A 12,707-nucleotide genomic window follows, 5' to 3' on the forward strand; every position below is an offset into this window, starting at 1 on the left:
AAATCACGAACCTGCGGCTCAAGATAATCCACAGACCTTGAGGTGAGGAATTTCAGGTAGGAACTATTTTCTTTCTACTAAACTACATATGTCTTGATGATATTCTGTGAAGGTTACCCTCTATTACAGTGGTTTTATGTGTTAAATGTAAAAAAAAAAACAGAAAAAAGAAAATACATGAAAAAAATTAATGATGTAGGGATGAAAAAAAAGGAGTGATGGCAAATAGAAAGCTACCATTCCTGTAATGCTATAATGTATTTTCCAACACTAGAGACATAAACATTTGAAAAACTATGAAAAATTGGTCTTTGCAAATTGGCATGACATGCAGATTTTAGGGGTCTGCATCTGGCTCATGCACTTTAGTGTATTTAAGTACAAGTTTGAGTGACAAGTTTTAGTCACTAGATACTTTTTAGAATTTTTAGATTATTAATAGAGATCATCTAGTAAATGATTACTATTAATGTAGGTTAAGTTACCCAGCAGTATACAAAGTAATTAAAATTAGCCCCACATTTACTCGCTACGACATGTGCGCATTAATGCATCAATAATTAGAATCCAATAATACAATATGCATGATTCTGAAATGAACTCTGCATTATCAATACTTTTACTTTTAATGGTTTAAGTACATTTTTATGCCAATACTATTGTACTTTTACTTGATAAGACTTTGAATGCAAATCTCATTGAATTTTTTCACTCTAGTTTTGCAACCAGTTAAAAGATCTGAATACTTCTTCCACCACTGCATTTAAACTACATGAAAACGTTAAAAAAACAATATGAGTAATATGAGCCTACACTCCAAACTTTTTCTTATCAAAACATCTGCGAGTGAACGCCTGAATGATGCTGAACAGAAAAATAGTATTTGGGACGTTGCCAGTTGAAAGGGCTGCGACACACGGACACACGGTGTAAAGCAGCCTACCCCCTGCAGAATGGAAGGGAAGTCTCCGTGCCATAAAACTTCTCTGTGAAAGCCTGTTTCCCCCACGATTTATAGCTATGGTAGGAAACCTCAACACAAAGTGACATTTGCTGATACAAGCTCAAAGAACGAGACACTCCATTGTGGCAATACAGATGTCAACTGGTCTGTATTTCATGAGACAGTCAGGAAATTTAGCCACAGTTCTCGCCAAATTTCTGGATTAATGGGAAGTTGCATAATTTCTATTAAAAAGATACCTTACACACTTTCTTTTCTTATCTCATGCTGAAATTAAATAGTAATATACCAAATATATTCATTGGCCATCATAAATCAAATAATTAGCTAAAATGAGCTAAGTATGGGTTTTTTTGTTTTGTTTTTTTTACTACAGGAGACATTTGAATGTTAGTGCCATGACAAGATTTAAAACAGGTACTATTTATAGTTTTATTTTGATAGCCTAAAATCACATATTTGCCACCATTTTACACCACGTTATATCAAAAACTATACATCTTCTAGATTAGGGAGAGCCTTTGAAGTTTTTGAACTTTGAGAAGATGAAATTTGCTGTTTGTGGCTCTAAAACAGATTCTATAAAGTATGGCAGTCTTTTGTCACATGTTTGGTAAGTCAATTCCTCTCAATAACAGTACATTTTAATAACAATAAAAGTAATCAATTATTATTATTATTAACAATTATAATAACTTTATTCATATGCTACCTTTCAAAACAGACAAATAAAGGCAATATTACAATTGGAGCCAGACTTTAATGCTGAAGTAGGACAAGAACTAATTTATCACTAAACCAGAGATCAGAAAGAAAATAGATGATAATAAGAAATGCAGATAAAAACTATACTACTACTCTAACAAATCACATGAAGTGCTTTTATTTCATGGTGTCACGTTTGGCTGTCAGAGTGAGACGAATTGTCTCAAAAGCATTGTTCACAACATCCTGACAACATGATGGTATCTGATAAATGTGGACTGGGTTTGAGGGCTTCAGTCAGAATAAATGAGAAAGAGTGACACCGTGTGTTTGGATTAGGTATCATAACTGAGTTGCTTAAAATTGCTTGAAAATGTAAGACTCTGAAGGCAATTTATTGTCAGTTGATTATAGTAATCAGACTGAAGCAGAGCCATCACATATCACAATATCATCAGAAATTGTGATGACTAATGACATGTAGACCTTGGTGCCTATTTGTTTAGAAGTAATCTGATTAGATTTTAGCTATTAGACTGGATCAATTCATGAAAATGAAAAAGTGTTCTGACATTGGATTAGATCATGCATTCCAGTTTTGGTTTTGATATGGATCAATCCGTCAGTGTGTGTTGTTTGAAGATTCATATTCATGAAAAAAAATCATATTTTTCTAGGATTAAGATACAATTAAAAAAAAAAAAAAAAGCATTATCCTGATTCCAGCAGAAGGCTGGATTTGGAATGTATTATGGTAAAAAAAAAAAAATTAAGAACTTTTAGATTTGTCAAATATATATACACATGTATTTATATTTTAAGCTTGATTTGTTTAACAGTTACTATAATAAGGTAGGTAAATTAAATATTGGGCTGCATAGTAAGCCTTTCAGTATCGCAACATTTTAAAAAACAAAAATAAAAACAAAAAAAGATGTATTTTGTCCCCATAAATAATCCTTCAAATAACTGTCAAGACCGAATTGTTTAATGTTACAATCTGAAAGATTTGTTTTGTTGTCTTTGGCGGCACCTGTAGTGATAAGTGGTAACTGCAGCGGCTGTATTGGCAGACTGCCTTTATTGGGATAAAAAGTCTTATTTAATGCACTGGCCACATCTGGATTTGGTGATCTTAAAAGGTTTGTACGTGGATGAGGGTGATCCAGTCTAGTGTTGCTTTGACAAATTGGCACAAAAGTAAAATGGATTGGTTGATCCTGAAAAGCAAAACATGGAATTTCCAAATCTCGGTTAAAATTTCGAGGTATGTAGGTGGCGTTTTGTTTGCCTCGGCTGCATTTTCTTGTCAAATTGTGCTTCAGAGCGTTGAATTAGGTCATCTTCTGCTTGGAAACTTGAAAGTGGGGTGAAACACAGAGACAAGATAAACACTGACGTAACAATACAATACATCCTGAAGCTCTGTCTCACTCTCTCGCACGCACACACACACACACGCACACACACATTTTGTTTGAGCTGCGGTACCAACAAAGAAGAAAGGCGCTGTTTGTCTTTCCTGGGATCAGTAAACATCCTCAACACAAACAAGTTCCTCTGGAGTGAGAGAGGAGAAACTCACACCGTCAGGGCAGCTGCACTCTCACTCCACCGCGGCCTTTGATGTCCTTCAGATAGAGCTGATAATGAAGGCCTCTTACATCTTAATTCTTTTAATTGGAGCGTGGATGTAACAGGTTACTGATACTTTACTGTCCTTGTCTTTAGATTGATGCAAACCAAAGACAAAATTAAGATAAAACATCTTAATATTCAAGTTTCGAAGATGTACTTTGTGTGATTTATCTAAATAAGGAATGATACCTCAGTCTTAAATAGCTCCCTGGCTTTGGTGTTATCTAAAAACGACCCAGTTATATATTCTTGATGTTAGTTAATGTCAATAAATCCCGTGGAAAGACCAAAACCAACAGTAAATTAATCCATCTATCAGTACTCTCTGTCTCAGGCCCATTCGTTCCTACTGGAGATATACATTTTTAAAGGTGCAGTATGTGACTCAGGTTGTCAAATAACACTTTAGGTTGGTGGTCAGACCGAACCATCGACCCAAGTTTCGATATTTGATGACCTGGGATTGACACTCGACAATTAACTTTCTCTCGAGATACATACAGCACCTTTAAACTGGTCACTCATATATACTTTATTTTTAAAGGGCTAAATAATTTCCTTTAACAGCAAGGCACTGTAGATTACAGCAAACTTTACTCAAAATGGAATAAGTAGTGCATTTGTTGGGGACTATTTTCAGCTGCGGATTAATACAAATTTCATGCTCTGATTAGTGTTTACTGCAGCAGGAATTGACTCAAAATAGACAACAGTGCTCACAATCATTGTGATGAAGCTACATGACTGTCAGTTCAACAGCGTTTGTTAAATAGTTCTTTAGAGAATCAAAAAGCCTGTGGGATTATCCCATTTGATTTTTGGATTACTGCAGAAAATGAGTTCTGTGGTAAACAAACATTTATGATACTTTCACGTTTTACTATTTTTGAAGCCTAAAGGCAATGCCAGAGGTAAAAAGCTAATGTTAGGCTATAAACAAACTACATTACAGTCGCATGACTTCAATGTGGCCACCATAACAAGGCTGTAATGTTGACTTAGGCGCAGTTCAGCAAATGACGTTCTGTAGTCTCATTTAGCCACTTATTGGCAGCCATGTTTTTTGAGACACATAAAATATTCAAAATTCACAAGTGAAGAATTTTTATGTTGAAGAACAAAACATTAAACTCTCTTAAGCTTGTGTTAAAAACACAGACCTTATTTCAGGCTTCTTACCAAAAACCCATAAAAAAAAATTGACTTTGAGACGAAGGTACAGGGGCTGCTGAAATGCTTAGTAATTTCTGTGTTTTATGACCTCCTCCTGGAGCGCTCTATGGCACAAAAGAATAAGATAGCAGGGTTCAGCTGCACAGACAAGACTTTTTGTTTTGGTATTTTTTATTAGATTTGTTGACAATATACAAAATATAGAATGTAATCACACTTACCTTTAACTTCCAACACCTCACCGTGCTTTGTTTAGTAAAAGAGAGGGAGGTTTTAGATACGTATGTCTGCTCTTTTGTTTTTAACTGTTGCTAAGGGGAAACCAAGGACACGTTAACTCTGCAGCAGCTTGCTAACCTCCCCTCTGGCCACTCAAGGCTAAAAAAAAATCCCTTCTCCCTTCACCCTGGGCAAGACAGCGAGGCATTTGGTTCGGGCCACAGCTTGCACTGCAGCCCCAGGTCCTGTCTGGCCTCCACATGGCGGCTTTTAATCAGTGACTTATGAGACGAAACCACGGCGGACCACTCTGTGACATTCAAACAGAGGGCTGACAATCAGTTGTAGCTTCAGTTTCTGACACTTAAATCAGAAAACTAAAATCCAAAGCCAAAAAGGTAAAGAATGCTAATTCAGCAAGGACAACAAGCCTGCGTGTGTTTGTGTGTGTATCAGCAGAGTCCTCCCAGTCTTCCCAGTCTTCCCTGTGTAAATATGCTTAGCCCCAGATGATCTTCAAGGCCTCGCTTGTTTGTACCTGCCGTGTTATTTTGCTCGTCCGCCCAGCATGACACCCTGTAGCGCAGGATCAGCCCCTCTGAGATCAAAGACCTGAGTGATTCTTATCAGATAATATTCTTGTCCGCCTTCCCTCCCCTTTGACTGCAGCCTCCTCACACTGTTGACCTGAACCACGCACACTGTCCCTTATGGCCCTTTGGCCTTTCCTCTTCTTATCACCGTGATGACCAGGCCATGATAAGGCAGGTCCAGCCTCGGGACAGAAGGAGGGTACCGTCCACTCTTCTAAAACCTCACAGTTGCATAACTCAGACACTTAAGAGCAGTGAAGAGGTTATCTCAGCTCTGTGCATGTGGTACTGGGTTTTACACACTTGTAAAATAGGCACAAGTGAGACATCTCTCACCATGTGAATTTTATAGATCATAAATATGTTCTGACTAATTGGAGATCAATTTAAAGGTTTAGTGTGAAGCTTTTAGTGGCATCTAGTGGAGAGGTTCCAGCACTGAAAACGTGAATGTCTCTATCTAGAGGCAGAGATTGGTTTGTCTGTTCTGGGCTACATGGCAGACTCTGTGCTTTTTATGTCGATGATAATAATAATATAATAAATAACTATTTTTATAGCACATTTAAAAACAGAGTTTACAAAGTAACTGGCTCACTTGTGTCCTATTGAACACAAGCGAGAAGAAACAGTATTTGAATAAAATTAAAAGCAGAGGACAAACGATGCAAGATGCAGGACGTATAATATCTAAATGAAATACTACAAAGAAATAGACCAAAAATAACAACATCAGAAAAAATAAAAGCAATAAAACACAAATACAAATAAAGGAGATAAAACATAAATTAAAAAGGTAAAATAGATCAAAATAAATAACAAAAATAAGTTATTTAAAGGAAGTCACTGATTCTACAAGCCAGCAGGTCGTTCCAAAGCCAAGGGACCCTGATGATATATATATTTATAAAATATATCTGTCCTTTTTAAACGCTGCAAACATCACTGCCCTCACACTTCAGTGCCTCATTTATGTTGATTTAGATACAGCCAATAGATGACACTAGTAGGTGAAGCCAAATTTTTCACACAACAACCAGCAACATGTGGATGGAGAATTATTTTTAGTATAATACCCATTACTTCTGTTCCGCCGTTTTTAAAATGTCTTAGTCTTTCACGGTCATATATAGCTTAAACTACTCTACACTAACCCCACGATTTCTGATGTTACTGCTCCATTTCATACATATCCATAAGGTTTCAGAAAACGAACTAAGTGAATGCAGAGTTAGGAGGCTCCTTCAGTGTCCGTATACATGGCAAACGTTGAGCATAAATAAGCCCCACAGTAACGTAAGCATTGTTATAGCAGGTGCCTTTAAACAAACATAAACATAGTTCAAGTACACACTGGACCTTTAACATGTGGTAGAACCAGGTCAGTTTCATTTTAGTAATTTATTTTCAATCAATCAGTCAGACTTTATTTGTATAGCACTTTTGAACTGTAACACAAAGCGCTTCATACAATACCCTCATCCCCCACCCCAAAACACACACACACACACACACACACACACAAACAAACATCAAAAACAATACTCCTTAAAACCTGGACCTAAAGAAATACTACCATAAGTGAGGAAACACCAGAGGCAGAATAAAACCTTTAAAAAGATAAATATATAGTAAGATAAAAATAAATAATAAGTAAATAAACAAACAAATAAATACATTTATAAAGGCCCGGCTCACTTAACAGCACTGAGATAGAAAATAAAATAAATAAATAATAAATAAATAATAAAATAAATAAATAATAATAATAATAAATTAATAAATAAGAAATTAATAAGTAACGTACTGAAACTGTAAATAAGAGGCATGAAATGATAACGGCACAAAGTAAAATAATAAATATGATATAGAAAGTAGTAAAACTGTGAAACAGATCAAATATATATTTAAATAGTCAATAGATGAATTAAGTTAAGTTAATAGCCAAACTAAAAAGGTTTTGAGTTTGCTTTTAAAAATATCAACCCCCTCGGCTGCCCTCAGGTCTTCAGACAGGCTGTTATACAAACATGGACAAACATGCAGCATTTTAGTAAAAAGATGCTTCCCAATGACTTTTTGTTTTAACAATATATTACGCAAGGGCATAGGCGTCGTCACTGAACATTTGAACAAGGAAATCCTCTGGTTGTAGGCATAATTTTGGTGTCTTGGTTCTGTGAATTTGACACACAGGACACCTAATATATTTGCAGTCAATCTTTTCTCAAACCTGCTCTGATGCAGCTACATTTTAACACTCGCGCGTGGCTGCCGTGCATCTGTCTCAGCGCTGTACGAATTTATGCAGGCTGAGCAGACAGACAGGGAGGACCTGTGTCCAAAGTCACGACCCTGCCCTGACCTGGATGAAGGAAATGGTCACGCTGCTCGAGACAAAGCAGGGCAAAGGAGAGTCTGAGGGGCTGGCTGGTCAGCCTCTAACAATGGGTCCGTGCTCTAAGACTGCAGGCCACACAAAGGCCAGAGAAACCCCCTCCTTCCCACTCCCACATTGCAATAGAGCTGGCATTTCACACTGGCCTGTGAACAGCCATTCAATCAAACTACTGTTTAACCTGACCCCTGGCCTACACAGAAATCAAGATGAGTCTGGCGGGATGTTTTTAGGTAACTGACCTCTCTGGCGTTTTTCTGCGAGAAGGCCATCAGATACAACGCGACTCTGCTTTTACTTCAGTTGTCCTAATACTTAAAAATGTTTCCCATTTTGTGATTACTGCTCCAAATTCCTGTGAATATTCCTTAAAAGCATGTAATCAATAGGCCACCCAATAAATAATGTGTCTAGTGATGGGTGTAAGGGGCAATAGCACCCTGGGGAACAAGAGACACCACCAGACCCTTCGTCTGGGTCAACCACCCTCGAGCCGGGGCTGAGGGGAGCAGCCACATGACCCTCTCGCTTCTCAATGGACTGCTCCTCCCCTCTACCTGTCTGTGGCTCGGATCAAGGTGTGGGGGCCGCATATCAAACACACCGAGGCCTTTGATGTGGATGGAAACACAAACACTGATTTGAGCAGAGTAGTAACAGCTTATTTGTTCCCTTTAGTCATTCATTGAGCTGCTTGTTGAATGTGTATGTCTTCAAAGGGCTGCAGCATGCACCGGCGGTACAGTAGCCAAGGAGACCCTGAGAGCACCCCGGCCTAAAGTGGGTTGTGGGAAGGCCATCTGGCTTCCTGTTCCTTAGATTTGATATTGATTTATTGGCTGTACATGGGAAGATAAGGGGGCACCAGCTGCCAGAAGTTCTCCTCTGTATCCTCACAGACAATGGGCCTCCTGGTCATCTACATCCTGGCTAAATAAGTGATGCGTCATTCCTTGTTAGGTTTTTACATGGCAAATAGAAATCACACAAAACAACATGACAGCTTTGCACAAATACGATTTTTTATAATTGGAATCAGATTTCTGATTTTTTTAAAAACTGTTAAAAATTACCAATTTTCCCTGCCATGCTCACACACAAGGTTACATCCTTGCAGCTGTTTTTTGAAATGTTATTTTAAATTTTACTTTAAAACACCACCACTAAACCGAGTCCATCTACTCTGAAATATTATTGATACAGAATCATTTTTAAAATATTTAAAATGGAAAAAATTGACTGTATTTTTTAGAATTCAAAAGAACAAATTCTATCAAATTTGGAACGAATGGATCAAATTCTAACCCCATTATGAGCAGACTGCTGTTTCGTCTTCCTCTCTCCTTCTCAGTAGGATTGATAGAAATGTAAGCTTCCTTAGTTCCAATGTATATAGTTAAGTTTATCTACAAAGTGTGGGAAATATAAGGTGGAGATATTACACTGCTCGGTGTAATATCCCCACCTGGACTCAAGTTTCTGAAGGCAGGTGTCTAACTGATGGACATTGTATATAAACCAAAGTTGACATTCTTAGACTTTCGAATTAATAGTGTATAGGTATTTTATTTTATTTTTTCTTGTTTTAAACATGTAAATTGTGGTATTGTTTTGTTGTATGGTTTGTTTGTCATAGTTGGGGAGTTTGGTGTTGAGTATTTATATCCCATACTACAAAAAAATCATTAGATTTAATTAAATTAGATATTTTTTAATGACTTGTGAACAAGTGGGAACTTCTTGCAAGAAACTCAGTTGAATGCGGTTTTTGCTAGAGTGCAACTTTAATTTCATGTTACATGCATGCCAATTTGATCAAAGTAGTTTGAACTACTTTTTCCTAATATAAGTAACTTTAGTTAACCAAACTCGATTTCTCCTGAGAGCAGCTTTGGCGTTTTTTTCCAGTGTGAAGTAATTGGTAGCTTGCAAAGCTTAAAATAAGCTTCCCCAAAACTGCTCATTAGTGAAATAGCTTATAGATCAGCATTTGAAACCATCATTACACAAATGAACTCCTTAAAGCTACACATTTACAGCAGATGTGACACTTTATAGACTGTATCTCAGCACCTTTACTGGTCTGCAGGGCTGAGATAACAGGAGTTTCAGTAATGTTGTTGTAATAAACACTGTTGCCAGTAATGAGGTGCAAAACTGCATTTATTATTCCTAACAAACCCTGACAACCTTTCACAGTTCAACCCATCACAGAAACCATTAATTCAAAATTAGCCTCTTATGCATAACAAGTCTCTCAGTGCTGTTAAGTGAGCCGGGCAGTTTGGCCTGAGCCTTGTTGGTGGAGGTGTCAACACGCTGCCACAGTGAATTGTACTTATGCTTGATTTTTCTCACCCACACACCCCCACCCTTAAAAAAAAGACACACTCACATACAGACAGACTCTGGTGTCACACACCCTTTCTTCCCTTTCCCCTCCCCTGCCAACACAGGCCTGTGATGTGACTGTCTCAGATAATGAGGTGAGAATTTTATTGCAGCAGTCTGTGAGAGCATGACAGCGACTCAGCCTCCCTGGTATCGAGCGCCCTCTGCTGACTGCAGACTCACAGACTGCTCTCCTCCAGCGATACACTTCAAAGTGGGAGATCAATGGCTGACTTGCGCATGACACCCAGAGAATGACAATGCCTCAGCCAGCCTACACCTACTGCTACGTGCCAGTCCCAGAGACACAAAGGCATGCAGGCTGCTCCCGCACTTCTCCGCTGCATGGAGGAAGTTCTCATTCAGGAGGGGGGGATATACATACAGGAAGAGGGCAGTGCGGTATGTGTGCTCTCTATGAATACTGCAGGGTGAGGGCAATGAGAGGAAGGACAGCAGAGGAGACAGAGTGGCAGCAGATCCTTGATGGTGTCCTGTTTGATTGCTGAAGCATTAATTGATAAGATACAACATCACAACACTTATCTGGAAAGACAGAAGTCCCTTTATCTCGTGTATCACAAAACACACACGTATGACAGTGAGATCAAAGAATTTTCAAAGCATTTGAAAGTAGACTTTTATTGCTCTTGGCTGCAAAAACTGTATTCCCTCTTGACAGTCCTCTGTTGGAGCACAGTTAGGATATAAATTACTGCAGTTCCTTGGACCAGCCAATCATCCTGGCTCCTAAAATTGTATTGATTTATTTGTAAAACGATTCAAATACCCCTGAACCTAAAATTAGTAATAGCAGTTGCGTGAGTAGTTAATATGAACTCTAACTTCAGTGTCAGCACATCTCAGGGTAGAGACACCGTCTGCATTTGTTTCTGAACTGCATTTACCTCCACTCATGGATGGATTACTGAACGGGACTATCAGGCACAGGTCCAGGGGCCCAAAGTGTCAGGGTCCCCACTTGCCTTCACCTGCAAAATGTCACTCGTACATTCTGACTGGGGAAAAGTGACCACAAAGAGACACAAAAAGACCACAAGAAGACATAAAATTACTTCAAAGAAACAACAACAAAAAACCATCAACAACAACAACTGAAAAGATACAAAATTACCTCAAAGAGACAAATAAAACACTACAAAGATACACAAAATAACCACAAGGAGTAACAAAATGACTTCATGAGACACACAGAACAGCAAAGCGACACCAAACAATAACAAGGAGGCACAAAACAACCAAAAAAAGACACAAAATTATCTCAGAGACAAACTACAAAGCAGGAGACACAAAATGACCATATGAGACACAAAATAAACATAAAGAGAGACAAAACAACAAAAAAACCCAGCAACATTACCTCAAAGACAAAACAATACAATACAACCAATACAAAGAGACACAAAACAATAACAAGGAGGCAAGAAACAACCAAAAAAGACACAAAATTATCTCAGAGACAAAAATAACAACAAAAAAGACACAAAATAATTTCAAGGAGGACAAAAACACCTTTAAGAGACACAAAATAACCTAAAAAACATAAAACAACCACAAAAAGACACAAAATAACTACAAGGAGACACAAAACACTACAAAACAACTACAAAAGATGCAAAATAACCAAAAGAGAGACACAAATAACCACAAAAGACACAAAATGACTGAATAGAGACACAGACACACACACACACACACAAAGGCAGAGACCAGAGTAGAGACCAAAAACAGTACAAAAACACACAAAACAACCACAAGGAGGCACAAAATCACAAACAAGCAAAATCCCATAACAACTGTATGCCTTGCTGCTATGTAGAAGAGGTGGTGGGGCCTTTTGTGTATCTGTGCCCAGGGACCCATTGTCTCATAATCCACCCATGCTTCTACATCATCAAATTAGTTTTTTTGGTTTTCAGAGGTGAAAGCCGGTGTGCCATTCACACACACAGACTCCCCCAGTAGGCAGCTAGAGGGGGAGCGAGGGCTTGTGATCAGGCTGTCATTTCCTCTGGTCGGCTCTGTTGTTCCAGAGAGCCTGTGTGAAGGAGCCAAGTGGTCCAGCCGCAGACAGAAGGTGGGCTCCTCGCATGCATCTGAGGTTGTCAGCCCGGCAGGGGAGGGAGGCGCTCCCGGCAGGCCAAGACAAGGAGGAAAACAAACGCTGAAAAAAGACAGTGACAACAAATCCCTGCTGATTAATACAGTTAGACAGTTTATCAGATCTGATTCATCTGCTCGGTGCAATAAATAAAATAACAAATTTACCTGGCTGGTGCAGAAGCATGTTGACATCTGTTGTAACCACAGATGAAAAAATAAGAATATAACAGCTATGTTTACTTTGAACCAAACCTCCAACGGTAACCCCAAACTTCACCTTTCTTTCACTCAGAGCATCACTGAACAGGCGGCTGGTTGGAGTAGTTTTTTTAAATGAATATAATAATGTCTTGCTATTTTGGCCAGAACTCTCATGAAAAAGAAAAAAAGGTATCTCTAAGGTAATCTTATTTAATCTCAATGCCCCTCCACCCCCCACCCAAAAAAGTCAAAAAGACAAAAAACTGACATTATTGCTTAGAATAGCCAGAAATATGTATTT

General features: G+C 38.3%; 1 long non-coding RNA gene across 1 annotated transcript in view; it reads left to right on the forward strand.

The window, feature by feature from the left end:
* The window catches only part of LOC148188881 (uncharacterized), a 38,068-nt gene extending 25,574 nt beyond the window's left edge, over window positions 1–12,494 (forward strand). Inside the window, exons 4-5 of the long non-coding RNA XR_015777252.1 lie at window positions 1–56; window positions 12,136–12,494. This is a non-coding gene — a long non-coding RNA (uncharacterized LOC148188881). The remainder of the gene's footprint in view (window positions 57–12,135) is intronic.
* Window positions 12,495–12,707: the final 213 nt, after the last annotated feature.

The sequence above is a fragment of the Plectropomus leopardus genome, chromosome 8 (genome assembly GCF_026936395.1).
Source record: "Plectropomus leopardus strain MGB_pleo_1.0 chromosome 8, ASM2693639v1, whole genome shotgun sequence".
In the NCBI taxonomy this organism is placed as follows: Eukaryota; Metazoa; Chordata; class Actinopteri; order Perciformes; family Serranidae; genus Plectropomus; species Plectropomus leopardus.